This window comes from Equus quagga, chromosome 20 (assembly GCF_021613505.1).
Source record: "Equus quagga isolate Etosha38 chromosome 20, UCLA_HA_Equagga_1.0, whole genome shotgun sequence".
In the NCBI taxonomy this organism is placed as follows: domain Eukaryota; kingdom Metazoa; phylum Chordata; class Mammalia; order Perissodactyla; family Equidae; genus Equus; species Equus quagga.
This window is the reverse complement of record NC_060286.1, coordinates 36275738-36300681: the sequence shown is the minus strand read 5'-3', so window position 1 is coordinate 36300681 and position 24944 is coordinate 36275738. Positions and strand designations below refer to the sequence as shown.

General features: G+C 45.1%; 1 protein-coding gene across 2 annotated transcripts in view; it reads left to right on the top strand.

Moving 5' to 3' along the window:
* CLMN (calmin) overlaps positions 1 to 8447 on the top strand; it is a 123492-nt gene extending 115045 nt beyond the window's left edge. For both annotated transcript variants that reach the window (XM_046647367.1, XM_046647365.1), the window contains exon 15: positions 5839 to 8447. The gene's annotated coding sequence lies outside the window, so the exon portion shown is untranslated. The remainder of the gene's footprint in view (positions 1 to 5838) is intronic.
* Positions 8448 to 24944: the final 16497 nt, after the last annotated feature.

The following is a 24944-nucleotide window of genomic DNA, read 5'->3' as shown; positions in this document are numbered from 1 at the left end:
CGCTTTGCCCCGGCAGCCCCTGGCTTCCATCCACGGCTCCCGAGGTGTCTGTGCCGATCCCGCACAGCCCCACAGGGCACTGCAAAAAGCCCTAAGGAGGGGTGCCGAAGTGGCTGGGCCAGGAATCAGCTCTGGCTGACATTGGAGCTGGAAGTGGTCCAGCAGGTTCCTGCCCGGAGAAAGCCTTGTGCACTGCTGCCTCCGGATGCAGCCTCAGCACAAGCATCCTTTGTGGTCCATCGTAATGGGTTTCTTGAAAAGGCTTTCTGGAAAGCACCCTGAGAAGTAGACCAGAACAGGCAGTTTGTGAGGGGGGAGGCTTCCGCCTGCCCTTGCATCCTCCTTCCATCCTGGCCTCCCTCGGCTCCGTTTCCTGCCAAAATCCAGGTCGCGGTGCCTCTGTATCGCTTCCTCGTCCCATTGTCCTCCCCCTCAATAAGCGCGTATTAGGCGATCCTTATAAAATCACAAACTATTCGATCAGGAGGGGCCCTCAGACAGCATCTTGTCTGCTGAACCCAGAGAGGCAGAGTGGGTTGACCAAGATCACACAGCCAAATAGGAACAGACTTGCAAGTGCACCCAGGCCACCTGATGGCCAGTCCAGAGCTGTCACCCCTTTTAGGAAACTTCCAGGGGGACCCTGAATGTCCTGAAAAAAAGATTAAATGGCTAGATAAAAAATGTCCTCACTGAAACACAACCAAAATGTTTAGGCCAACCATCAACCTTGGATTTGTCCTTGTGTTTTTCCCATAAGGAAGTCGCGTTCACTTTCAGGTACGTCCCCTGTTACTTCTGGAGGACCCCTGACAGCTCTAACAGCTGGTCTGAGGACATACTAGCATTGTCCTTACTCCGGGAATCACGTTGCTCTCTTAGCAAGCCAAGGACTTGCTTTTTTCAAGCAGTGGGTTTCAAGTTTACAGAATTCCAGCATGGCCCAAAGAGTTTACATGGGACATTTGACTCAATGACCGTCAAAATCTGGCCTCTAAGCCGCTCTGATTATAGCCTGTCCTCTCCCCACGAGTGAACCGGAGCCTTCCAAGCTGAAAGCTGTTGGGAGCTTGGAGTGATTTCATCTTGAAGGCCAAGTGTCCCATGGAAAAGGAGCTAGTTAACGAGCTCCTTGGCATCACAGAAAGCTCACAGGTACCGATAATAAAGATTGTGTGCGCTATTTTATAACCGTGGACATCACGCAGTCCTCGCCTAAATTAGCTGCTTAAAGAGCCAGGGAAGAGCTCACTCAGATGTTAATCGTTTCATTTTATGCGTCTAGACCTCGTTCAGAAAAATCTCTGCGGGTCGCTCCCCTCACCCATTGCAACATGTCATATTGTTTAAAACCATCTACTGGCAAGAGGCCTCAGAGTCATTTGGTTCAGGTGGGCAGTAGACTGATTTTTTTTTTTTAAAGCAAAAAAAGAATTCTCATTTGTGTATAGGCTTCTATGGAAAAAGCTGGATAGAGAAGGTGGATAGAGAAGCCTGCAGGACACACCACCCCATGGCTTATAATTTTTTTTAAACAGTTTATTTTTAATTCTTATCCAGGTAATACATGTTCATAGTTTAAAAAGAAACAAATACTGTAAGGCTTTTAACAAAAACTCTCAGCCCCCTAAGTCTTGCTGCCTAGAAATAACACTTTCTACTCTTTGAGGTATTTCTTTTAATATTGACCTTTGCGTTTCTGCATAACATATATTTCTTTCGTTTTTTTGAATTAATTTAGAAACATCTGGTGGACTAGCTGTTATGGGGGTGAGGAGTTTGCTCTTCCCTGTACCCCACCTTGTTTTTCCCACAAGGTTAGGTCCCGTTATTTGGTGCATATCTATTTATGGTGGGTGTATGAGGACCGTTTACTCCTGAGCCAGGTGGTGTACTGTAGTTACATGTCCTTTTTTTTTTTTTTTTTTTTTTTTGCTGTGGCCTATTTTTTAGTAACTTCCTAAGAAAAGGAACATGAGAAGTAAATATTGTAAATATTTTGAGATTTTGCATAACTTAAAATGTCTTTATTCCACCCTTAAAATGTTTTTCTCCTGCCCTTACCCATGTGGCTGGATACAGAACCACAGGTAGAAAATAATACGCCCACCACCACCTCCGCCGTGGTGGTCGAGGTTTCTGATGCTGTTCTGGTTCCCAGGACTTTAGATATGACTTGGGTTCCCCCCGCCCCCAGGAAACCTTTGCGATCCCTTTATTCTTAGTGTTCTGAACTGTCCTGATGGTGTTGCACCTCTGATGTCATACCTCATGCTGAGTTCTCACAGGAAATTTCTCAAATTTGAGGGTCATTATTCACATTCTTTCTTTCTGGACCGCCTGTTGTTCAGTGTTGGACCTCCCAGGCTAATCCTGTAATATTTTTGATCCTTTCTATTTCTCGTCTCTTTATTTTTTTGATCTGCTTTCAGGGAGAGTTATGAGCTTCGTCTTCTCAATATACATGCCGAATGTTCTATTTAATTTTTAATTTCCGGACATTTTGTCGCTGTTCTCTCGCTTCTGTTTTATCGCATCCTGTTCTTGTTTCACGGATGCGGATCTGATCTCTCTGTGGACGGTCATGATAGTGGGGTTTGGGGAGTTCTTTTCTGATCCCTGTGCTGCCTTTGTTTTCGCCAAGTTCCCTTCTCTTGGGTCATCTCAGTCTCTGTCTTTCATGTGACAAGGTTTCTTCAAATCTCCAGGGATCCTATGGATCATGTTTAAGAGTGATGCATCAAAAACCGGATTGGGAGCTCTGTGTGTCAATGGTGGGCTTTTCCGTGGGGTCACCAGGGGTCACCTGGACTCTTCATGAGGGGACCCCACATAGGGATATTTGCAGGTCTTTTCTCTGGGGCTCATTGCTTCTTTAGAGCTATTTCCACTTCTCTCCTGCCTGGGAAAGAGGGACACTCACAGGGCTGCTACTAGCCTCTGCAGTGCCCTCGTGCAATTTCACAAGCGGCATCCCCTCTGGGTGGATGACTCAGAAAAAAGTGCCCCGTCTGGGCAGGAGCCACCCATGGGTACTTGGCTTGATTAGCAGAGGGTACCTTTTGACCATTCCTCCAGAAGATGCAGCCTTGAGCTAGGTAGGACAAGGCTTGAGGAGCTGAGCAAGGGCTAGATTTTAACTCCCAGTTTCCCCCTTAGCCAAGCACCTTTGTGCAGTGCACAGACTGTAGGGCCGTACCCAGACATCCCAGTGCACACCTGAGTGCCCGTCCTGACCTCTGAGCAGGCAGTCTCATCACAGTGAGTATTTAGACTCATTGACTTTCTCCCACTTCACTGTGCCTGGTGTCCCTGTGGTGTGGGACATTGCCCTGACTGCTCGGTGGCAAGCCTCTGCAGCTGCCTGGGTGGGATTAGGATTCCTCTGCCCTGCCCACTTCTCCAACAGCTCTGCCCCTGCCGTAAGTGGGTTGGCATTCCTTACCTACTGTCGCCTCCTCTCTTTCCCTTTGTCTTCATGGTTGCATCACTTCCATTCCTTTGCTCGTATTTTCATGGGGTTTCACGAGGGAGGCAATGAGCCCACATGTTCAGTACACCATCTTGAACTGCAGGTCCCATTGGAGCATCCTCACCACTTTGCTGGCGGGCTCGCTGCTCTGTTGACTTGTTTGTGAACCTGCCCTGAGTCCAGCTGGGGCTGTGGCAACATCCGTCCTGTTGAGCTGTGGCCTGCTGAGTGCCTTCCTATGATGCTCTGCCAGGTGCAGGAGAGGGTTACCAGCCTGCGGATGCTCTGCTTGAATGCCGCAGTTCGAATGGTCCTTCCCCATCCTTTCCCCGTTCTCCCCCGCTACCCCCAGGAGACTGTCTTAGATCTCCCGCCTCCCACAAGCTCCAGGCTATGGAGTCATCCAGTTTCTAGATTTCCTTTGCCACCCTCACTTTGTTTAGCAGCAAGGAGTTCCCGCTGGTATTGCCAGCGAACAAACAGGGTGCATCCTTGTTACTTGGCTCTTTGGAACCTGGTGAGCATTTCCTCCTGGCCGAACTCAGCGTCTGTGGGAGTTGGGCTCCCAGCAGGCCTGGGAACCAGGGAGTACACCCTCGCTGCCCAAGACGGCCACCAGGGCACATGCTGCTTCTCCCTTCCTGGAGTTCAGCCTAGGCCCCCAACCTTCTTCCCCATGCAGTACTTGCCTCCTCCTTTTAAGGGAAGAACATTTTAAAAAGCAAAAGAGGATGCCTGTGTGGTCCCTCTTCATGAGTCATAGATTATTCGATAGCCTTAGGGACCACGTAAGAGTCCAGCACCTCATTTAAGAAATATGAAAACTGAAGATCAGGAAGGAGAAATGACTAGTCACACAGCCAGTTCATGCCCTCGGGAGGGACATCTTGATTCCCAATTTAGTTTTCCAGCCGCTGAAGCTAAGATGCATCTCCCTCCTCGCCCAGGACTCAGAACATCAGAGAGCTAATCTCGCAAACCCAGTGAGAGTGAGCAAGTAGAGAAGGGGTCTTGCTGAATGTCAGAGTTCACCATGGTGTCTTCAGTGAGAAGTGTTCCCTCCATGGTTGTGTCATCGCAGTCCTAGGACACGAACTCTTTCACGTGAACTCGGTTTTTCTCAAATCTCCGGAAGGACTCAGAAGCCCCACTGGAGTCCTGAGACGTGGCCTCTCTCTCCTTTCTGCTTGGAGACCTTCCTTCCTCAGGGGTCTCTGCTGAATTAGCCTCCTGTGCTCAGCTGCATGTCCTGAAGTCCCTGAAGTGGGCTGTGTTGGAGCTTCAAGCCCATGTGGCTTCTCAGAACCTTCTCAATGATGCTCTTGCCAGGAAACGAGAGCACATAAAGCTCTTCAGGTCCAGATGTGTTATTTCTCTTTCCTGACATTGCATAATCTCTGCTGAAGCCGCCTTTGGGGAAGACGTAAGGTCTTGGGCCTGCAGCTGCCGTCTAGGGCCCCCCAGGATAGCAGGCTAGTCCTCGGGCCCATCCAGCTGGTGAGCAGGCTGCCCTCATGACAAGGTCCAGGACCTGGGGTGGGTGGGTGAAGGCTGAGAGCCAGCGTGAGTGATGTCACACCCCCTTGCTGAAACTTGCTGTGGAGTTTGCCTTAGTTCATCAGCCAGTGTCAGGGAGCCAGAAATGAGACGCAGCTCCTTTGCAGGACGTGGAGCTCCACAGATCTTTCTGACTCTGCCTCTCGTCAGGCATTTCCTTAAAGAACAACAGCCAGCAGCTCGGGGAGGTGAGGCTGGTGCCTGAGAGGCATGGGCCTCGCGTGGCTTAAGCCCTGAACCTTCCATTTCCATCGTGTGCAGACCTGTTGTCGTCAGGCTGCACGTGAGCACACGGCCCTCCTCACTGTGATTCTTAACAGTGCCACAGCGACCTGCAGGCCTTGTCATTTCTCCACGTGGTGCCCGGGACCGGGCTTGGTGTGCGCCTCCTGGAGGAATGGGGCGAAGGCCTGGATACTCGCAGCTCCTGCTGCTCCAGGAGTCGGCAGAGGTCGTCCAAGCTCCAGAGCTCCTGTGACTGTTCCAGGACTGCCCGACCCCGCCATGCCGGGAGGAATCACTTATTCGTGTTTATAATTTGCTCTGAGAACCTTGGTGAAACCACTCCAGGCAAACAGTTCTTCCCAGCCCAGGCTATAGCATCAATAAGCCAGAAAACATTCTCATTTATGGAAAGAAGACAACCAGTGTTTTGTGCTGTTTGACCACGTTCTTTTGAAATGCACACACAACTCAACAACCTGTGCCCTGATCGCACTGCTAACTTTTTAAAATCCCTGACACTCGAGTCTAGCTTTCGTCTAGCAGGGGTCTCTTAAACTGAACCCATTTTCTTTTTTTTTTTTTAGTCACTCCCTTCCTCTTCTCCAGGAGGAATTATGTGACAGGGGAAGAGGACAGTTTGGGAATTCAGTTCAAGTTCCTGCTCTGTCACCAGATATCTGGATGGTCTTGGGCAAATGAACCTCTCTGAGCATCTTCTGTGCAGAGAAGACTCAGGACATGTTTGTTGAATGGATGACATACGATGCTCAGGAGCTCCTCGTTCTGCATTTCCCTCCCCTCTAAGCTTTGAATGTACCTCCTTTCCTAACATTCAGTTTGCCTTAGCTTCTTCCAGCTTCTGTCCAGTCTGTCCACTCCACCTTCGTCTTGCCAGCCCCTCTGTCTCAAATCTAACTCATGCCTTTTACAAGGGGAAGTTGAAGCCGTTGTATCCTCATTACTAATTGGCAGCTTACAGCACTCCTGGGAGGTGGTTATTTCAGAGAGGAAAGTAAAGTGCAGGAAGGAATAAGAACAAGGTCCTAGAGCATGTTAAGTGGCAGAACCCGGAACATAGGAAATTCTGATTCTTGGTGACTTTGGCCTAGTTGGCAAGTGTGGGTGGAAATTCTCTGAGTTGGGAAGGTGGCGAGCTGTATTAGTTGTGTTGCAGGCCCCCATCTCGTATCCCGTGTCCCCGTCGCAAGTTTCTGCACCTTGACTCCCAACCTCGTGTCAAAACTTCTTAAATATACTCTTCACACTCACATAAAAATGACTGAGGACACTCAAATTCATGTTTTAGCCTACGGTTGCAAATTTGCAACCAAAATGACTGCTCTAATGGGCCTTTAGCAGTAAAATCTCAGTGTCTAATGTCAGAGATTTCAGTGACTTCAATTAACTGTACATCCTGCCTGCAGCTAACCATCTCTCTACCTCCAGCACGTGCTTTTCAGCCTAGGAAATTAGGCTTTCTCCTTCAAAAAGCAAATTTATTTCATTGCGCTGGTCAGAGCACAATTCAAATGGGGATGGAGGGTATAAGTGTGGCTTACTGGGATGAAGTCGTAATGCATTGGCTGGTAGACTGGGATCATCATTTTTCCTTTGTTTTAAATGTAGAAGTCATGATTTTTGCATTGTTGCAAAGACAAATAGAAAAATATCTTTTGATAGGTTTGTTCCATCTGCAACAGCTATCACTTCTTTTAGCCCCATCAAAGGTCAATAAGAGCATGTTCTCCACAAGAGTAGGCTGTGAGAAAGGACAGCCATGCAATGCCTGTGTTCCCAAATGTCATGCGAAGATTGAAACACTTTTTTAAAGAAAACTCTGAGAGTGTCTGTAACCTAGAGAGTTGACATTGTTCCCAAGTAGGACAGCACTGGCCTCGGCGTCAGAAACCCGCATCCTAGTTCCTGCTCATCTGCTGTGACACCTTGAATAATTCATTTACCTGTCTGGCTCGGGCGTTGGAAGACTTCTTTTTAAAAGTTCTTCCTGGGTTTAAAAATCCAAAGGTTAGCAAGTTAGATTTTTTTTTTTTTTGAATCTCAGTAAGTGGCCTATTTGCTTAAAATAAATGCATCTCTGTGCTTGTGAGTGAATTCCAAAGCTCAGAGCATTGCTTCCCAGCTTTAGTATCTAAGAAAGGTGCCTTCGGAAAGAGTTGGTAAGACAAAGGTGGTCTGTTAGAGGTGTGGGACTGAATGTTTGGGATAGAATGTGGGGGATCTGCTTCCTAGGGCCCCCAGAACTAAACTGGGCTCTTTAAGTTAAGTTAGCGCGTCTGACGCAGTTTCCCAGGGGAATTTCTTTCAAATTCAGAAGTTCAGCTGCAGGAATAAATAGCTGTAAAGGTCTGGATATTTCTACTCCTCTCATCTTTTCCCTCTTCCTCTAGCAGACTCAAAATAACTAAGCACAGAAATTCCACTCGGAATCAGAGGCCGTTTGTATCCCAGCACTGGATCCCTTAAGCCAAAGGCTGGCACGCTTGTGTAGGATGGAATGTCCCTGGGTGGGCGTGGTACCTGGGGGGAGGGGTGGGATGAGGAAGGGACCACCGGTGGGCCGTTTGCCCTTGAAACTGCACCTTAAGGTAGCTGCCCGCATCCCTTGCATTGGTGCTGGTCACATCAGCCAAAGACTAACAGTAGAAATAGAAAAATGGTCGTTCCTACGGTACGTCGTCGGTACAGATTCCTAAACCTGGAAACGGGTTTGTTGAGAGCATATTGGATGGTGATAGGTGTTTATTTTTTCAAGGTCTGTAATATGTTTAACAGATTTAATGCCACGATTTCTTGTAATGTCATGGCAGGACTTCATGGACAATGTCTGAACATTTTTACTGAGAGCTCTAAGAGGACTATTGAAAAAAAGTGAAACGTTATTTTGTGGTACAAGGACTATTTTGTCTACTTAGTATATACATAGCTGTAGCTTTGTAAAAGGGATCTTTGTAAAAAAAAACTGTGTGAATGTGCACTCTTATTTATTGATTATTGTAAATGAAGATGTGACTATTTGCGTAATTTATACCTGTGGGAAATTAACTGGAGTATTTGTTATTTGACTGTTTTCTATTAAGGAATATTGGGCTTGGTGCTACGATGAATGATCTTGTAAAATTACATGTATTCTTAAGAAATTTTTGAGGATAAATTTCATGAGCTGACCATCTCATGGATAATTCTTATTTCCATGTGTGTTTGTGTCTTTGCAGACCAGAAATTACACTCTCTTTCCTTTGTCCCAACAAATAGTACTGTTGCCAGGGTAGCAGGGAAGCCAACTGGTTGTGGGGTTATAGGAATTGTAGGGCATATACCCTTCTTAACTATTAACTTGCCTGGAGCCTTTGCACGTGAAGCTCCCAGAAGAAACAGCAGCAGCAGCAGCAGCTGTGTCGGTCTGGAGTTAGACCGCCTGCCTGGGTTTGAATCCCCGATCTGTCTCTTACCAGCTGTCCGACCTGCTGCCAGCTACTATAGAAATAGCCTGAGTTCGCCAGAAAACAGAGCCTGAGTCAAAGCGTATGTGCTTATGCATCATTAGGGGTGGTGCTGTCCTGGGGCAGCAAGAGTGAGGCAAGGAAGGAGGGAAAGCAAATAAAAGGTGGTGCAACAAAAATTTATTGCCGCGCCCTAGGTATGAGGTTCTGTTCTGGTTGCCAAGAATAGAGTAATAAAGGAAACCCAAGTCCTTGTACTCAAGGCTCACATCCTAGTGGGGAGAGAGAGACATAAACATGGTGAGTAAAAGACACAGTATGTCAGATCCATATCACTAAGTGCCATAAGAAAGATCAGGGAAGAGGACTGGGTTGGGGGGGAGGTGATACAATTTTAATAGAGTAGTCAGGAAAGTCCTCTTTGAGGGGGACACATTTCACTAAGGACTTGAAAGAGACTCAAGGACAAGTCACTCAAATATCTGGGGAAGAACTTTCCAAGAAAAGGGAGTGGCACGTGCAAAGGCACTGGGGTGGGGTCATGGCTGGTGTTTTCAAGGGACAACAAAGAGCCCAGTGTGGCTAACGCACAGTGAGTGAGGGGAGAGAGAGGGAGGAAAGGAGTTTACCGGACAGGTCAGGGAGGGCCTTGCAGGACGTTGTGAGTGAGCTGGGATCCACTGCAGGGTTTGGAGCACATGTTGAGTTACATTTTAGCAGGCTAACCCTGGCTGCTGCCATGGGAATAGACTTGGGGGAACAAGGGCAGAGCACGGAGGGCAGCCAGCGGGCTGTGGCAACAGTGCAGGACAGAGATAACAGCGCAGCCACGCTGGGAGCAGGGAGAGGATGAGCAAGGACTGAATTTGGGTGTATTTTGAAAGCAGACCCTTGGATTTGCTAAGGGATTGGGTGTGGGGTGTGAGAGAAAAAGAAGGGTCAAGAACAGCTCCAAGGTTTGGCCTGAGCAGCTAGAAGGATGGAGGCGCTATGGCTGACATGGAAGAATTGGGAGGAGCAGGTTTGGAGTTCGAATCTGGGCTCATTAAGTTGATGCCTGTCAGGTGTCTCCATTCCCTCTCTGTACCCAAGCGTCCTCGGTCACATGGTGTGGGGAGTGCCCTGGGGGTTATGACTCCTCTGTCAACCCTGGGAATGGCCCAGGCCGGATGGCCCCTTAGCTGCTCTGCCAATGTGTCACATCTGAGGCTTGGGAATCCCTGGTGTGTTTGGAATCTCGGGTCCCCGGTGCACCATGAGGGCGTTCCCGCTGGCCTCCTGCGGAGCCCCCAGACTGGCCTCTCACTCAGATTCCTCCTCCGGGCCCGACCCCAAGGCAGGCCTTCCCTCCTCTCAGCCTGCTGTCTGCGCATTTTTAATCTTTTGAACACAGATGCCAGGAGGCCCTTCGTAAACAACCCTTGCCATTGTGCAGAGCCTGCTCCCTGCTTGAATGGAGAAAATACATCAAATATCAAATAAATACAGGGAGAAACGCCTCAAATATCTGGCCCCATTAAACAAAGAGGCGGAGGGCAGGGGTAACGCAGTGGGGAGATGGATCCTGCGCTTGGATTGCCAAAGCCTGTAACGGGCTGTGCGTAATCGTGTTTTAACTTGGTGGCTTGAGTCTTATTTTGGACAGGGCAGCAATGCCATAAAAGCTTAAACGTGAAGATGGGGTGTTATTTTTCTTTCCATTAATTGCTATAACATTTAGGATTAACTTCAGCGCCTGTAACAGAAACCCCCAAAAAGCAATGGCTTAAAGCTGATGGAAGTTTCAGTTTTGTCTGTCTTACGAGGGAGGCCATCCATCCGAGGTTGGTTTGCCAGCTTCCCGGTGCTTCCCGCTGCTCCCGGCGTTCTAGACTGCCATCCTTGTCCTCGTGTCCAAAATGCTGTCTCTCCATCCAAACAACGTGTCAAATTCCGTGCTACAGAATGGAAGAAGAGTCAAAAATAGGCCTCCCCTGCCTTTTAAGACTTCCCAGAAGAACCCACATCACGTCAGCTTTCATCTCATTGCCCAAGCTAGGTCAATGACCATAGCTGCTCGGGAGTCAGGAAAGGTGTCCTTTGGCTGAACACTCTGCTACGTGGATTACTAATAGGAGGAGGGATGTACCGGCAACTAGCAGCCTCGATGACGTTTGCCTAAGTCCTGGCTGTCAGGATGGGCCAGATGTGAGCAGCTTGTTCATTAAACACTTTTGTACAGAAGGCCCACTGGATGCATGGCACTAGGTGTTGGTGACAGAGTTGGAAATAAGATAGAGTCCACCCTCGGAAGGAGCTCACCAAGTAGCAGGAGAGGAAAGTGCTGTGTATGGAACATAGCTAGCATTCCTTGAGCACTCTCCTGGGTGCCAGACGAGGGACTCATTGCAAGATCATAAAACTCTCAAAACATCCCAGGAGGTCACCAGACTTTTCCCACCACATCAGCCTGCCTTCTGTGCCCCCAGAAGAGGCCCCGCCTCTGAGACAACGTGAACCCCTGGACAGGGCTCACAGAGACCCACAGGGAGAGAGTGGCCACCAGGGTTCTGGCCTGGGGCCCACATCCTGCCATAGGGAAGCAAACTGCATGGGAGAGCTGTGCCAGGAAAGTAGAAGGGAGCCACAGGGAGAAAATAAAATCGTCCCGGTAGACTCTCGTGGAAGTCTCAGTGGCTGACACTGTGCAACATGACAAGCCCTGGGCTGCAAGGCAGGTTGGGAAATGTAGTCCATAGCTGGGGTTACCCCTGCCCTGTAAGGAAGAAAGTCTGTGCTAGTCTCCTCTTGCTCATTTTGGGGGATGGGGTTACCTCGTTCTTTTCCCAGTAGGACACCTAATAATAATGACCTCTTATTAAGTATCTCCCATAAACCAGAGAGTCCGTCAGACCCTTGATGTTCATTTTCTACCTCAATCTTTGCAATAACCCTGAAGGTAGATTATTATTATCCCCATTTTATAAATGAAGAAATAGAGGCTTAGAAATGTCAAGTGTCTTTTCCAAGGCGTCACACAGGCAAATGGATGACAAGATCAAAATTTTAACCCTGATGTCTCTGTCCTTGAAATCTAACTTTCCACTCTAACCCAGTGTCCGTCCTGACCACTGCCTCGGAGGAAGGGCTGGTGCTGAGCGATTTTCACACTGAAGATTGTTCTTCTAAATCCAGCATCCTTTGTATTCTGGTTATTCTCCTCTGCTGCCAGTCTCATGGGTTAACTCACTGATATAAACCGCCTGGTGTCCAGTCTCAGATGGCCATCTATCTTATTTTGGTTTCCACAAATATTTTTGTAGCAAAACTCCTGTAAACACAAATGCCTGAAAGTTCACCTGTTTCCTGGGGGCCAGTGGAGCCTGAGTCTTCAGGAAATTGGTCAGTCAAAATTCTTAGTTCCAAGCAAGAGAAATCAACCCTGAATGATCAAGGAGAAAGAGGTAAATTAAAAGGATAAAGCTGGGGTAGTTAATAATGCTAGGGGCGGGGGTGGTTTGTTTATTCTGTTTGTATAATTAAAGGCTATACATTCTCCCAGAATAAACTAAATAAGTAAATAAAAGCGTATGGGATCATGCGTAGACTCATGGGGAGAGGTGGTGAACCAGACCTGAGGCTAACGCTTAAAGAACGATACCCACTGATGAGAACATCTCTGCAGGGAAAGGCCCGAGTGCCACCCCCTCCTTCCCCCCGCCCCCGCCATGACCTTTCCGCACCAGGAGCTCAAGCTTGCAGACATCCACCCTTGCCGTCTCCCCCAAAGCCTGATGCCCACGCCACAACCACATCAGCAAAAACCACACAAGAGCTTCAAGAGACTAATTTCTCACTTCCCCACTTCCAAATCAGTCTTACATAGATGTGTGCATGTCTCTATCCTAGCTTCAACTTGAGTTCTCATTCTTCTTGGGCCACAGGTCTCCACATGCAGGAATTTCTCTAAGGCTAGAAAGACTGTTCAAAAGATGAGGGGTAGGCAACAAGAAGGACCTTTGTGGTGATGTTCTGTATCTTGACTGTATCCATGCCGATATCCTTGTTGCGATATATTACTAAAGTTTTACAAGATGTCACCATTGGGGAAACAGTAAAGGGGACACGGGATCTCTCTATTATTTCTTACAACTACATGTGAGTGTACGATTCTCTCTAAATAATACATTAACTGTGAAAGACATTGTTAAGAGAATGAAAAGACAAACCACAGACTGGGAGGAAATGTTTGAAAAACATCTGCTAAAAGACTTTGTCCAAAATATACAAAGAACTCTTTAAACTCAGTAAGAAAACAAACAGCCCAATTAAAAAGTAAGAAGATGTAAACAGACACCCCACCAAATGAAGATATACAGTTGGCAAACAAGCATATGGAAAGATGCTCAGTATCATATGTCATTAGGGAATTGCAAATTAAAACGACAATGAAATTCCACTACATACCTATTAGAATGGCCAAAATCCAGAACACTGACAACACCAAATGCTGGTGATGATGTGGAGCGACAGGAACTCTCATTTGTTGCTGGTGGGGATGCAAAATGGTACAGCCACTTTAGAATATAGTTTGATGGTTTTTTACAAGACTAAACATAGCCTTACCATTCAATCCAGCAATTACGCTCCTTGGTGTTTACCCAGATGAGTTGAAAACATGTCTACACAAAAACCTGTACGTGAATGTTTATAGCAGCTTTATTCATAATTGCCAAAACCTGGAAGCAACTAAGATGTCCTTCAGTAGGTGGATGAATAAACAAACTGTGGCACATTCATACAATGAAATATTATTCATCGATATGAAGAAATGAGCCACCAAGTCATGAAAATACATGGAGGAACTTTAAATGCACATCGCTAAATGAAAGAAGCCAGTCTGAACAGGCTACATACTGTATGATTCCAGCTATATGACATTGTGAAAAAGGCAAACCCGTGGAGACAGCAAAAAGGCCAGTGGTTGCCAAGGTTCACGGGGAGGGAGGGAGGGATGAACTGGTGGAACCCTGGGTATTTTTAGGGCCGTGAAACTATTCTGCATGATACTGTCATGCTAAATACATGTCCTGATGTATCTGTCAAAACCCAGAGAATGTACAACATAAAGAGTGAACCATATTGTAAACTAGGGACTTCGCGTGGTGATGTGTCAATGTAGGTTCATCAGTTGTAACAAATGTACTGCATTAATGCCGGGAAACTGAGGAAGGATGGAGTAGGGTATACGGGAGCTCTCTGTACTTCAGCTCAATTTTTCCTTGACCCTAAAACTCTAAAAATATGAAGACTATAATTTTTTTAAAAGTTTAATAAACAAGATGAGGGACTGCCATGATCATAACAGGAAGTTACTACCGAATTACCTGGAGGGGTCAGAGGGGTACAGCGTTGGCCTAGGGAGAGGATATGAACACTCAAGTCATGGAAGAGAAGGCATGGATGGTAAATACATGAGTGAAAACGGCAACTAAAAAAACATATGTTAGAAGTACTACTTTACACATTTTAAATTAACAAACTGTCAATAGAGGTGCTATTTTACACATTAGCCTACAATTTCAAATGCCCCCTGGTGTTCACCAAGCTGTGAGGAACGTGATAGGATAATTCCCAACTGGTGAGAGTACTCGATAGACGCTTCCGCTTGTCAGTGGTAAGCAAGAACCACAGAGATGATCATGCCCTTTGACCAGAAAATTCTAGAAATTTATTTTAAAGAATGTTTCCCGAGGACCGGATTCAACACAAGTCAAAAGCCCACTGTAGAATACTGTTGTTCAGGAAAGATGATCTGGTCTCACAAATAAATTAGTGACATTTTGAAAAGCAGGTGTGGGGAGCTGTTATAGGATAAAAAGAGACTTATGAGACTTATGAGAATGAACTACTATAAAAAGACATTCTTTTAGACAGATGGGGAAATTTTAATACAGACTGGAAATGACATGATATTAATGAATTATTAATTTTGTTACATATAAAAATGGCAGATTGTTTTAAAAAGTCATTATCAGAGAGGCACTTTGAAGTATTTACAGGTAAAATGTCATGCTAAAAATAATCCAACTTTTATGTTATGTATCTTTTACCACAATTTTTTAAAATCCAGAAAAAAAAATGTAGAGGGTGGAGTGTGGGGTGGGGGGCATGAAACAAGATTGGCAAATCTTGATAGTGGTTGAAGATTTATGATGGGTACGTTGAAATTCATAATACATTTTTTATATGCTTGAAATTTTCCATAGTAAAAAGTTGTAAAATATCCTGTTATGGCCGACTGCCAGCTGTACCTTCCTGTCTGTTCTAGATATTTAGCTGGCACCTAGCTGCCTAGTAAATGGAGTAAAGACTACATTTCCCAGCCTTCTTTACAGGTAGGTGCAGCCATGTAACTAAGTTCTGACCAATGAGATGTCAGTGAAAGTGACTTGTGCTGCTCAGGGGTCTTGTCCTTGAACTAAGTGTACGTGATTCTCCTGGTCTTTACCATGTCCCACTGGGGTCAGAAATACTGGAGAATACAGAAGTCCTGACCCGTTTGTTGCCCCCTAACCCCAGTTTATTCTCCACTACATAAAGATGAGACTGAAAGATACTTCATCCCTCTGGACCTGTTTTAGGACCAACTTCTATGACTGCATCAAGGGGCATTCATTCGAACATCACCTATTGAACACCCCAAGCACAGAGACTCTCATTAGCTTAGTTTAGGTCCGCTAAGTCAGGAGGGAATCCGTGAACTTCGTGGCCACAAGCTGGGAACTCTTGAAAACAACTTGTTCAGGAATTTTCTTAGCCATTTGGTCACTTAACATAGATTGAGGAAAATTCCTATTCAGCATCTCCCATGTGCCCAGCACTATACTGAGTCTGAAGAAAACAGATTAATAAGGTATTATTTCTCCCCCTTTTAAAGATCTTATAGTCTGGTGATTTAATTTATACAAGACTGAGGATAGAAGTCTGCACACTATTGATGGAATACAGCAGATCTTTGCAAGACCAAGCACAATGTTATATTTTTGATTAGATGTAAAATTTCTCAACAGATTTCTCCCTGTGCTGATCTGAATGGTAAAAAGATGGAGTAACTATTGAAAATTTTTTAACTGCAAAGCATTATAACAACAAAAACATTTCAAAGGAGAAAATTCCATTGGTAATCACTTATAAGCTACACTATTTTAATCTCTCCATTTACTTCAGTCCTCATGTGTATTTACGTACAATTTTTATGAAGCCTAACAGGAGCCCAGAGATAGATGTAGGGTCTTCTGAAATGCTTGGTCCGACCCTCCCCTCACTCAAGCATTTTTTCATATCTTTACGTAGACTGCAAACATATTTTAATGCCTGCAGAATATTCTATCATTCTAATATCAGATTTTGCTTAGTCTCTTAATATTTGTTTTGGATGTTTTACTATGATAAAAATGTTATCATGAACAACTTCATGAATTTATCTTTTTCCTTTTGGATTATTTCTTAGCAAAAGTACCTAGGAATACAATCACTAGTTCAAGAGTGATTAATTTTGTTTCCCACCAAGCTGATGTCCGGGAGAGCTGTACCTATTATCATTACTATGAATGAAACAGCTTTAACAGGACTTCACCAGATGTGGGCATTATCATTTACATTTTTGGTTAGTCCAGAAAATATATTTTAGAAATATATTTATAAAAAAATACCTCTTTTTTTTTTTTTTAACCTTTTTAAGATTGCAAGTGCGGTTGACTTCTTTGTCAGTTGACGGCCCTTATATGAAATGTAAATGTCCTTTGTACAATTTATCCATTGGGGTCTTAAGATTTTATTGTACTTCTGGCTCTTTTTTGTTAACATTCTGGTTTTTTTAGAGCAGTTATAGGTTCACAGCAAAATTCGGAGGAAGGTACAGAGATTTTCCATGACCCACACATGCATAGCCTCTCCCATCATCAACATCCCCCACCAGCGTGGTACTTTTGTTACAACTGATGAGCCTACATCGATACGCCATCATCACCCACGGTCTGTAGTTTACATTAGGGTTTATCTTTGGTTTTTAATAACGTCTACTACTTGTACCAATTGCTTTTAATCACAGAACAATTTTTAGGGAAACTCTTTAATAACATTTTATAACAATGTATAGCTAAGAAGAATAAACAGGGTAAGTGAGTCCCACGGCTTTGAATATATTTAAGCAAAAGCATGAACTGATTAAGAACTGCTGAAACGTTAATAATTTCACATGATGTATGAAATGCGGAGTAGATCACAGTGAAATATATAGCTCCATCTACTGTAAATAGTTTGAATTGGATATCTCCAGGTTTTTTACTTTATGGATCTCAGTTTACTTTCGTAGTGAATTTAATTTAGGAGTTTTGTAAGCGATGTTGTACTGAGAGCGTTTTCCAAGGCTCTGAAGGATAAAAACATAATTAACATGAGGCTGCTGCCCTCAGGATCGCCAAGTTGAAGAGTTTTAAGGCACCTCTAATTCACGCTGACATTTGGTGATCCACTGACCTTGTGCTGCCTCAGAAGAGCAGAGTTTAAGTGTAAAAGGAGCTACTCTGCTTCACCTAAAGCCACAATCACTGGTGCGGGATGAGATCAAATGATGAGAAGGGAAAGGCCTTTTGGAAAGTGTTGGAGAAGTAGGTAGGGAAATGGAGGTCCTGGGGCCAGAGTAGGGAGAGGCCGTGGTGTTCTCGCTTCTCCTGCGCTGACCAGCATTTCAAGGCAATGCAAGGACACAGTCCGAGGTGATGGGTCCAGGACAGACCAGGTAATTCGTTTACAGCAGTTATGCCCAGCACGGGCCGGAGAGCATGTTCCGAACTGGGAGGGCCCTCAAGTAACCCTATTGTCTAGTAGATGAAAAAGATACTCAGGAGACACCATACCCTGTGAAAAGTGCTAGAATAAAAGTGTACGCCGTGTGCCTTGAAAGTAGAGAGAAGGAAGCAATTCATTCTGCTGCAAGGAGTAGGGGCTGGGGCAGTGGGGTGTCAGGTCTCAGAATGGGGTCACCTCACAAAGGAGGAGACAGTTGAGATAAATACTGAAGAACGGTAGGATTTCTAAAGGCACAGAAGAGAGGAAGGGCATTTCGGGCAAGAGGAACAGCATGAACAACTGCATAGAGGGGTGAAATTCCATCACTCATTTAGGAAACAGGGTAGCTCAGTGTGGCTAGCGCTTAGCAAGATGGCGGGGCAAGAAGTTACATAAGCAGGGACCAGCTTCTGCAGGACCTTGAACTCCAGGAGGAAAGGTTTGCAGACACTGGGGAGCAGTGAGGGTTTTGAAGCAGGGCAGAGACAAGTCAACAATCACCTGGAAGCAAAGCTGAGGGCGGATGTAGCCGGTTAAGAGGGTGGATTGTAGCAGGTTAGACTGAGCTCCGAGCACAGCTCAGGAAGCAACTGTAACGAGTTCGGAAGAGAAAGACGTCAGAAGCAGCCCCTAGACGGTACAAAGAGGAGGAAACAGAATCACACGAGGGAGTTCAAATTCACCTTTGATGGACAGCACTGGCCACTAACCAGACGTGGGTGGCATCTTTAACCAAAACGGGACCTTTGGAGACGGACTGATCAGGCATTTGATTATGACCCATCTGCTGGCACAGTAAAAGGTGCATGAAAAGTGTTCCAGCTGTGTGATCTATTATTATTATTCCTATTATCACTATTCTTATTCATCTCAAAAACTGTCTTTTATTGATTTTTTTCAGATGTTCATTTTCATAGGTAATTTTTCGGAAAGTTGTATAATTGGGTTTCATCATACTAAGTAAAATACCAAAGATCACTAGGAAAACTTTTATTGCATTTAAGATCATTAACCCTTAAATCAGCGGCTTTGTAACTTAGTCTATTCACTGTTGCCCCACAAAGCAGCTGCGAAGCATTAGGATACTCCTGCGCCTGGGTTCCCCCTGTCTCCTGCCCTCACCCTGGACTGAGAGCTTCCCAAGGTCAGACGCTATGTCTTATTGGCCAGTATATCCCCAGTCTCTAGGGGAATCTTAGAACACGGCCAGCGTCCAAAACCTTTGTTGAAGGATGAATGAATAAATGAAGAAGGGATGGATGGAACAACAACCACGGGGAATTAAATCCTTGAAAAAATCCCTTCTTTGCATTAAATATGATGTGTATCATGCTTGGAAATTGGTCAAATGATGCAGCCGGGGGCTGAGAAGAACGAACCCTGGACAGACACACTGACACACTGGAATCCACCATCAACGCGGGTGGGTCAGCTTCCTAGCCAGAGGCAGCTGAGGTTAAGACACCTTCCTCCTCCCTCTCCAGAGCAGCTTTCTCAGCTAAGTAGATTCATCCAAGAGGGCAGGTTTCAGCCTGAATAATTTGGATTCAGTTTCTAATATTGTTCAGATTTTCGGCAGATCTCACAGACTTTTGTATTAGCATATTGATTCAGCTACTGGAACAAAACCCAAAATACCAGTGATTTAAACAAGACACGAGGTCATATCTCACACTTAAGCATTTAGGTTCCAAGATACTGGGCTTCCAAGTTCTTTCTGTCTTGTAGCTCCGTCGTCTTCACCATGCAGCTTCTACCACCTTGTCTAAAATGACAGCTCCGGTTCCCCACCATTGGGCCCCTATTCCAGGCCCCGGAAAGAGAGAAAATAGGAAGGGGAGGACATTTTCTTTTGATTTTAAGGGTGTGACCCAGAAGTTGAACATATTGTTTCTGTTCACATTTCACTGGCAAAACTTGGTCACATGGCCATACTAGCTACAAGGGATGCTGGGAAATTAAGCCTTGACTGGCTGTCCACGTGCCTGGCTAAAACCTCTATCATCATAGACCAGAGGTCCTTGACCTTTCTTATGTCACAGATCCCTTTGGCAATCTGGTGAAACTACTTCTCAGAATTCTCAAAGTTTTTAAATAATAAAAAATTTTAAATATTTACCTTAAAAAGTAATTGTGAAATATTTACATTTTTGCTTATTATTATTGCTTTAATAACAAAGATGGCAGCAGGTCTAATAACTGCTATAACTTTAAAGTCATCATGAGCATAAGCAAAATTTCAAGTTGTCTGCAACTGTAATGTGAGATAAAAATATCTATGATTCTTTCTAGTGACAGAGTCACAGGCACTGTTAGCCTTGCCGTGGCCATCACCTACATTCATAATTGAAGGAAATGCTAAATTTTACCTAGAGGTTAGTCAAAACAAAAATGTAATTTTTTTCTCATCCTTGTCCGTGAACACTGTGAATTCTTTTTTTTTTTAAAGATTTTTATTTTTTCCTTTTTCTCCCCAAAGCCCCCCAGTACATAGTTGTATATTCTTGGTTGTGGGTCCTTCTACTTGTGGCATGTGGGATGCTGCCTCAGCGTGGTTTGATGAGCAGTGCCATGTCCGCACCCAGGATTCGAACCAACGAAACACTGGGCCGCCTACAGCAGAGCACGCGAACTTAACCACTCGGCCACGGGGCCAGCCCCTACACTGTGAATTCTGTTCAAAGGCTTCCTGGGGTCTGTGAGCCTGGTTTGAGGACCTCCACTAAGAGAATAAGATGAATGGAGACTGGGCAGCACTAACAGTGCTGGCCACACTTCCCGTTTCAGAACATGCCCGTGATCTGTGGTCAACACTCTGTGTATTAATCAGAATTCAGAGAGGAGACAGAAACCACAGAGAGATTTGAAAGGGGAAATTTTAAAGAATTATTAACTATAACAGAGATTGGTGTCACAAGGGATTGACTAGTAAGAAGTAAAGAGAACTCTAAAGAATACAGGAATTGCAGATATAAAGAAAGCTGAGAGCTGAGATCTGGAAATTGTCAGAGGGCAGGGCGTGGCTCATGGGATGGCGGAGCAGTTGCTGCTGTGCCATGCAGGTGAACGCGCTGGAAACCCATGCTCTAGGTCCTGGGGAAAGCCATTCACGGAGGCACTATGAAAGCACCAGTGGAAGATGCTGGGTGCTAGGTGCTGCTCACCACTCGGCACTGCAGAATCCACGCTCTGGGGAAGCCACCTACACTGTGAAGGAAATCAGAATACATTACCCTAAAATATGCCATGTAGGCATATTGATTATTTTGAATTAAAGGACTTAAGAAACAGCACACACAAGAAGGACACTCTGACCCTCCTTTTTCTTCCCCGTGTGAGAAGACCCCCATGTGAGAGGTACCCTTTCTGTACCAGGAGGAAAGAAGACAGTCCTATCAGTCCAGAAACGGCACAGAGGAATCTGCAAATGGACCTTACTCCACCAGCTTCTTCCTTTATATTTACCCACCCTCCTTCCAAGTTTGCCTACCTTGGAAGCCTAACATTGCTTTCCTTTGTCCTGTCGTTTCTCTACGCGCTTCTTCTCCTTTGTTGAAGACGCTATCGAGCTGGAATTCTAAGCCACCATTTTGAGTTACTTTCGGTTCTGGTTTCTCCCACATGATGTGTGGGGCACCTGTTAATAAACTTCCAATTTCTCTTGTTCATCTGTCTTTGACTACAGGGGTCTCAACCAAGAGCTCAGAAGTAGAAAGAAGATTATTTTTCCTCCCCTACAAGTGCCAGACTGGGCACTGAGGAAACCCCTGTGCTGTGGGAGTGGGATGCTGGGGGACCCTCCCGCAGCGCTGTAAACAGTGATGCTCTAAGCCTGATGGCCGGTCAAACAGCCCTTGTTTGACCATTAATTTGCGATTTTCCTCCATACTCCAGCCTTGTTTGCCCAATCTATGTTCTGGGCTTCTGCCCAAGTTTTTGATTGTCTCCTAGTTCTCTAAGAGAAGATTAGAGAACAGCCCTGAATCCTGTTGACTAGGCTGAAACTTGGATACTTTGCTCAGCCTTTTCTAGCTCATTCCAGGAAGCCCAAAACTCTTATCCAAATATCCTCACCTATCAGTTAGAATCTTATCACAGTCTGGAAAATTATGTCAGGTCGGGATGCTTTGTGAGAACCTCATCTGCTCCTGGGCTCTGTCCAACAGACTGAGTGTTCTTGGACCCAGCCCAGAGCTGTCAACATCTTTTGGATCCGGGGAACCTTGTTGACTCCAGTAGGTTTTGGTTGAAGGCTAGCTTGGGTGGGTAGATGCCTCGAGAATCTCAAAATTGAGGTTCAACTTAGAATGTTAAGTTAAGGCTCAAATCTTCATCATGAAAGGTGAGCAGAGAAGGTTTAATCAAGGACTGTGGATTGGGTTTTACATTTTGCAAACCAAGAAGAAAGGCAGCCTTTTAGAAAGAGGCTTGGGGTACAAAGTCTAGGCAGCCCCTTACGAAGTAAGGTGGAAGCTTGCTGGTTACCTGCTTGCGTCAGCCGATCTTGAAATACATGGTAATTTACAAATACAGAGTTTATCTTACTATGAATTCTTTTTCCTCAGGGTCTGTGCTGATTGGAGTAACAGGAAATCTGCCAACATTTCAGGCCAGTTTGTACATGTAGACAAAGAGTGACCAAATCTGCTATAAAATGTGTCCCTTATCTCATAAAGGCAGGATTCACAGTTTTGCGAACAAGTTTCTAGAAACAGATTTGTAAGGCAGAGGTTGGCAGGCAGGCTGAGCTGCAGGTAAAGTAATACAAAAGACAAGCAGCCTCTTACTTCATGAGAAAACAACTATAACCTGTATACGCACTTGGTGAAACATCTGTTATATGCCAGGGACTGTGGCCAGAATCCTAAAAAATGAAGTTGACTTTAAAAGACATGGTTCTGGCCTTCAAGGAGCAAATTGTAGGGGGAAGAAATGGGTGCACACAGATCTAAAAGGACATGGATTGTGAGAGACTTGCCACAGTAGCCCCAGAGCCTAGCAAGCTCAGTGCCTGCGAATGGCGGGGGTCCCAGGATGTCCGCCTGGGTGAAGTATGGCCCAACGCAGCAACAGTTGTGGGACTCCAGATTTGGTTCACAGCCGTACCATTTGTTTTGAGTCCTTGGGGGCACCAGGAATGTTCCAGCAGCGGGAGAGAAAAGGGCTTCCCCTACTGGGGTCCACAGAAGACTATCTGAATGAGAATTACCTGGGGGCTCGTCTATCTGCAGAGTCCCAGGCTCCACCCCAAACCCACTCAGAACCTCCGGGCGTTCTCTTGAGCACCTGTGCACTCAACACATTTTGGAATCAGAACAGACCCGCACTTGAAACCCAACTTTCCAACTTACTGACTGGCTAACCCTGGACAAACTAAAAAGTCCTTTCTAGATTTCAAATGCTTTCTCTGTCAAATGGGATAGCAATAGTGATCACTACCTGGGGCTTTGTGCTGACGCAGTGAAACAAGGCAGCTGAAGCACGGAGCACAGGAAAGCCCTTAGCTCACATAACGGTTGAGCGGGAGAGGAGATGCGATCTGCTCTTCCAAACCAGCCTTTTGGATTTCCAGTTAGTTTCCTCAACCCTCAGGTCTCATCCTTATCTCCCACTCCTTGTCACACAAGGGCTTCTCCGCAGGAGTCCCTAAGACGGCTGTTTCTGACGCACCTCCAGTCTACTCACCAGGATCTCAAGCTGGAAGGGCGTTCCTTCTCCCATAACCGCTAGGAATCACTGTCGTGGTTACAAGTTCCTCCTTAGATGATCTCCTTCAGTCTCCCAGTAGCTCTTTTCACACAAGTGTTGGGAACCAGCCCTTCACGAACCTTCTCCTAAGGCCAAACTGGTCTACTTATCCTGCCACAAACCTCTGGTGCTTTCCAGGTCTTTTTTCTTTTTTTTTTCTTATCGTAAAATATACATAACATAAAATTTACCCTTTTTAAGGGTAACCATTTTTAAGTGTACAATCCACTCCCAGATCTTTATCATCATCCCAAATAAACTATACCCATTAGAACAACTCCGCATTCCCCAGCCCCTGGTAATCTCTGTTCTACTTTCTGTCTCTATGAATTTGCCTATTCTAGATACCTCATGGAAGTGGAATCCTACAATATTTTTCCTTTTGTGTCTGGCTTATTTCACTTAGCATAATGTTTTCAAGCTTCATCCATACTGTAGTATTTATCAGAATTTCCTTCCTTTTTAAGGCTGAATAACATTTCATTATATGTATAAACCCCATTTTGATAATCTGTCCACCTGTGCATGGACATTTGGGGTGTTTCCACCTTTTGGTGGATGACGATGCTGTGAATGTTGATGTGTGAGTATCTGTCTGAGTCCTTGCTTTTCATTTCTTTTCTGTTGGTACATTTCGACAAGGGGAATTGCTGGATCCTATGTGGTAACTCTGTGTCTAACCTTTTGAGGAACCACCAAACTGGTTTCCACAGTAGCTGCACCATTTTACATTCCCACCAGCAACTCCCAAGTGTTCTAATTTCTCCACATCCTTGCCAATACTTATTATTTTCCTCTTTTTTTCCTTTTTTGATAAAGGTTACCCAGTGGCTGTGAAGTGGCATCTCATCATGGTTTTGATGTGCATTTTCCTGACCTCTAGCTCTTTAATTTTGTGACACCCTTTCCCCATTGCTAGAAATTCAAGTCCAGACTCTCTGCCTCTGCATATCCCACCTGCTCTTTGAAATCTAGTTAGCCTCTCTCACAGATACTGAAGCAAACTTTTCTTCTTGTAAATTTCTATTTACAACGATTCTTTGGCAAATAATCTTGGCCTGCCTTGTGACGTCTCCTACATTTTGAAAATCCTTTTCCCTGTGGATCTGCCAGCATCTTGAGCGCATAGAGCATGTGCTCTTCCCTCATCCTCCAGAGTTCCCAGCTCAGGGTTAGAAGGGTAGAGCATCCCTGTACTTAAGAGGCGCAAAAGTATTTGTTGCTACTCTTGTTGAATTGATTTCAATTATTCTTGCTGCATGTCTTTAATTTTGATAATAACTACACATTATGGAATGCTTATGATGTGATCATCGCTTTATGTATTTATTTCATTGAATTCTCTCAACATGTCATGGGAACTATTATTATTCCCACTTTATGAAGGAGGGAACCCAAGTTTAGTAAGGTGATCTAGTAAGAGATGGAGCTGGATTCCGGTCTAGATTATCCGACTGTAAAGTCTGGCCACTTTCCCACTATATATATATATATATATATGGTCCCATGATCACATTTTATGGAAAATTGCCAAGACTCAATGGAAATTCAAGTTTATTACTATTCCTAATAATTTTACTTGCAATGACAGAGATGCAATTCAAATAGCTTAAAAAATATTGGGGACAGGAAGGGGTGAAGCTGGGTTT